This window comes from Poecilia reticulata, chromosome 14 (assembly GCF_904066995.2).
Source record: "Poecilia reticulata chromosome 14, P_reticulata-male-v2, whole genome shotgun sequence".
Classification (NCBI taxonomy): Eukaryota; Metazoa; Chordata; class Actinopteri; order Cyprinodontiformes; family Poeciliidae; genus Poecilia; species Poecilia reticulata.
This window is the reverse complement of record NC_088843.1, coordinates 14166379-14171472: the sequence shown is the minus strand read 5'-3', so window position 1 is coordinate 14171472 and position 5094 is coordinate 14166379.

The window sequence follows — 5094 nt, the reverse complement described above, 5'->3', positions numbered from 1 at the left end:
GAGACATGCACGCGCACAACCGGAAACGAAAGGGTTAGATTTCAAAGTAAAACCATATTATTATTATTATTATTATTATTATTATTATTATTATTATTATTATTATTATTATTATTCATAAGTTTGATATTTAACATGGCCATCTGTTAAATATTCCAAGAAACCCCATTTTTACTTTTTTCTATGGGGAAAAGAAAAATTATATGATTCAGTTTCATTTTTCAAGTTATAAATATATATTTTTTGCAGCTGAAAAAATATATAGGCAGTTTCCAGGCCCAAATTTAGAAAAGCAAGGCCACCTGTTCTTCAGTGTCATATCCATTCATGTTTACTAACACGTTGTATAGTTCTCCCAAAATGAATTCTTCCAAAAAGGTTCTTCATACCACAGCATTAGTTAGAAATTTATGCTTTTTTCATGCAAAAAGTCACCCAAAACAGAAAAAAGGCTTAGAATTTATTCGTTTTATTTATTTTTTATTATTATTTTGCTGGAGAGAAAAGTTGAGATGGGGGTAGTCTGTTTAAATATCTAAGGTGATATGTGCGATGCATGAACCTAGATGCACTTATGATTTGGACTGTGTTTATCGTAGGGTAGTGATATGAGATAAAAACAAACAAAAAAATTTGAATAGGGTCTCTCTGATAAAACAAGAGACGGATTCCTCCAACAATTTGTGCAAACGCAGACTGTTGTAAAGAGCATGAAGTCCGACGCAGCCCGGAGGCGGAAGTGACTTGGTTAACTGACGCCGACTTGACGTTGGAAGGAGCGCAGCCCACCCTGGCGCGCGCGCTCAGACCCGGGCTCTCTCCTCCTCTCCGCGGTGGTGCAACTCTCGTCTTCCATCCACACCCATTTCTCTCCTCTCTCATCCCTCCATTGCTGGTTCTGAGAGCTACAACCAACAACACCTCCAGTCAAAAAAAAAAGAAAGGAAAAAAAAGAGAGAAACAGAGCGAATGAGGCAGGGGGGAAGGAAAAAGAAAGAACTGGAAGGATTGCACCAATCGCTTTCACACACATGCTCCCAGTGACACCAGTTGGGTGATAAATTAACACTAATAACCGGATTAAAAACGTGACGTTAATAACCAAAAAAATTCAGCTAGAATTCGTTTTTATAGTTGCATCCCACCCACCCCTGTTTTATTTTTATTTTTTCCTTACAGACACGAGAGAAGAGGCGTCTGCAGACGCAGACACATGTTCGGGGACTGAGCTCATCCTTTTGTCGTCCCTTTGTCTTCCTTCGCTTGAGTCGTAAGGACGGTTTATTTCGCCGGCAGCTATTCTGCGGCGAAGGCGGCGTACCGCATGGCGAGCGTTTTGGGGAAGACAGCATCGCCCTGACAATCGCAACCTTCCCTCCTCATGGATCACTGTCAGCGGCGGACCTCACGCTGTCAGGTCACATAACCGTTTTGGAAACGAGGCGCGGGGGGGTGATCTCATGAAGTCCTAATTTCCTCATTTAGAAACCCGACGATGAACTCACGTTGGGTAAATCGCAAAAAGTATTCACGCCCCCTTCAAGTTTTCCAGATCTCGTCAAGAAAAAAATAAAATAAAATAAAATAAAAACTTCCGTTCAGTTTAGTACTGTGAAAGACAGGAGCGCAAACACATCATTGTGATGTTGGGTCTTGCATGTACTCAACCTCAAACATTTTGCTCATTTTTTTTTCTCCACCTCAGTTAGCGTGAAAGGATTCCCAATTGAAGTGAGATCTGGACAGAATAAGGTGGCCAAATAGCGTTGACGTCATTTCGCATGTTGGCTGGAACTAAATACATGCCACACTAAGAGAGCTAATACTGACAAAAATCTAATTGTTTACATAATCTTTACATCCAAACTGCAGACTTCTCTAGACTCAGTTATTCAGAATTCTGAGTCTTTGGTACATGTTTACGTTATAGATTGGGACACATACAAATTCCTTTAGTTAATATTTAAATATGGAACCTGTCAGAACCTCAGAAGTCCAGATGGAGAGCTGGATGGACAGCGTGGGTTAGTGAATAAATACTAAACACATGTCGTTTTCTGTACTTGCGCAGACACTGAAGATTCTTAAATTTCATCCATCCATCCATTTTCTTCACACCCTTGTCCCTTAGTGGGGTCAGGAGGGTTTGCTGGTACCTATCTCCAGCTAACGTTCCGGGCGAGAGGCGGTGTCACCCTGGACAGGTCGCCAGTCTGTCGCAGGGCCTTACATTTCATAATTTTCTCTAATTTTAACGATCACATTAAGTGTCGCCACGCTCCATTAAAATGCAAGCTTTCAGTTCAAGATGAAGGCTACAAAGTCTGCTCTAAGCGCTTAAACCAGCTGAAATTAGGAAGGTTTCTCGCTAAGACGGGATGGTGCATCAGGTCACAGTGAGGCCGGGGTCTGGGAAATCCATCCAGAACTCAGAAGCAAAGTCGGTCACAACAGCTGGCACTGCGAAGCTGTCCCCATAGCCTTAAGCAGGACAGATCACTGGATGAGCTCATTTCATGAGAGACAGCCGTGGTTCTTCCCGTCAATAAGCTAGAAACGTTTAGCCATGACAGTTCTCGCTCAAACAACAATCCTTATCTTTCTGCAAAACATAACAAAGAACAAGTTACACTCTCAGTCTTCACAACTTAATCTGCGTTTCTCCAGGAGCTTATATTGGATGATTTTCAATCGTTACTTCAGTTCTGATCTGCCTCTGTGCTGTGAAGTAGAGGGTTATTATGTAAATCTACTCTGACATGTATCACTTTGCCACATTTACTCCTTCAGACAGCAGCTGGGAAGCAACAAACTCTCCTCTACAACCGCCACAAAAGCTCCATAGCTCCATGTGCTAACTTCTGGTTGGATGACAGGAATACTATTTGCTGTTTGCAAACACTTTATTCAGACTTGCAAATTTAAGCAGCTTTTGTCAGTGATGAAGGGACAGGAGGGCGCCTGCCAGCTGCGGCAACGCAGCAGCTGTAGCTGCACAACTGGGACATGGAAAGAGGAGAGATGGGACTGGAGTCATGCGGTAAAAAATATATATGGGAATATAATAAAACATTAAATAAAACAGATGACAGAAAAGGCAGCTGTTTTAAATTCGGAATTACTTTTTTTTTTTTTTAGCAATTTCAGTCTAAAAAGTAAGTTGCAGTGTTTAGATATCCGAGGGTTGAAAACCGTTGATTTATATTAATTTATTACTATAACATGGTTGAAACGTTTCATTGTTGGAATGTGTTAACATGATAGGTTCAGCAACAAACTGATGGTGTTGGTTTGGTGTGAAACAGAGAGAAATATGTTCAAAATGCATCTCATACCCGCTGTAAACCATGGAGGAGTGTTTTTCCAGTGTTAGTTCAATTTTGGTCTGATCTGACCACGTCGCCTTGACGCACATGTTTTATGGCAAACGTTAAACTTGTTAGTTCTCTTCCATAAAGGTCAAATGTACAACGCGAGGTGCTAATCGTTCGCCTGTAGACAGACCGGCCAACCTGAGCTGCCATATTGTTGTCCCTCCACAGCTACAGTACGCCTCTCTCGACTGTTTCTCCAATTAATATTCCACGTCCCTATAGGCTGTCTGAACTGTTCAGGTGCGTTGCCAGGTTTGAGGTTGCGCCGTGCTCTTTCGCTTTTCAGACGACGGACTGAGCAGTGCTTGCTCAGACACGGCTGCTTTTCCAATGTGCCGTTTCTCGTTCACTTGCCTGCCTGCTTCTGGAAACAGCTTTTTCTTCTTCTTTTGTTGCATAAGAATCGTGTTTCCATGGCAACAGCAACTTGATGAATGCGTGAGCTGTGACCAACATTCTAAATCGGACATGCGGCCCCCCCTCCCGCCCTCCATACGCTCTCACACAGCTTACTTATATGCCCACTTAGCGACACGTATGTGGGAGTATTGTTTGGAGAGCTATGCAAATCATGCCATGTTGTTTTTGGGGTTTCCTTCTTCTTCAGAAGACACATAGCCTACGCGCGCGCACACACCGGAAGAAACAAAGCTACGTTTTCATCCACCTAGACATCAAGTGCAACTCAGACTGCCACCACATACGAGATGGATACACTACACTAGGAATTTTGGTGCCTGTCAAGCATTGTCATGTTGCACCATAACTTTGAAGGTGATGATGAACACTCTAAATCAATCAGCGAACACAAACTGGTTCAGCCCAGGCACATAAATGCCCTGCCACGTGCCTCACTCTATCAGACTTGAAATGACATCCCCTGTTTTTCTCCATGACACCTATAAGTGTGTAGGCTGCGCGTTATCTAAGTACAGGTCATTATCGGTATCTGTGTTTGCCTCGTCAAGACGCAAACCCACGTAAAATAAAGGCAACCGGACAGATGTTGTCTGTGGAGATCTGCGGTTTCTTATGGTAGATTTTACAGATGCGGTAACAGATTTGTACTGCTGTCTTGTCCAGCGTGCCTCCCTAAATCAGAGTGACAAGCTGCTCATATCAATTCCCTCAGCAGTGCTATGACTGTTTCATCTTTCCAACAAAGCCCCGTCTCAGACTCAAACGAGCGATGCATCAATTTTTTCCCCCTCCGACTTGCCGTTGGAGCCACACATCACTAGACACTTGCCGGAGATCTCCTCCGCTCATCCGTCCGACTGTTACGCAAACCGAAGCTCTAGGTGAAAAGACTCCTGACCCCATTGTGCATGGGTTTCGGCCAGAGGATCGCGGAAAATGGGTCAAGCGTTCGCAGCGTCTCTGACACTTTGACTGATGATGTTGCAGTTCCAAAAGCAAACGCGGATTTCTTTTTTTTTTTTTAATCAAGCGTGGCTTTCAAGAGTGGCTGGGCAGGCGTACCAGCTGACATGACATGGCCTAATGCAATCATGATTTTCAAAGAAGTGAAAAATCACATCACAGTGAATCAGCACATATGTCCATAATTATAATGTAACCCAATCATTTTAATCAGTTTAACTTCAACCTGTCATTTTCTGTCTTTTCTCCTGAACCCAAAAGAAGAAGAAAAAAAATCGACTGCTCTCATCGGCAGATGCATTCAACTGGATAATAATGAAATTCAAGAGAAAAAGCA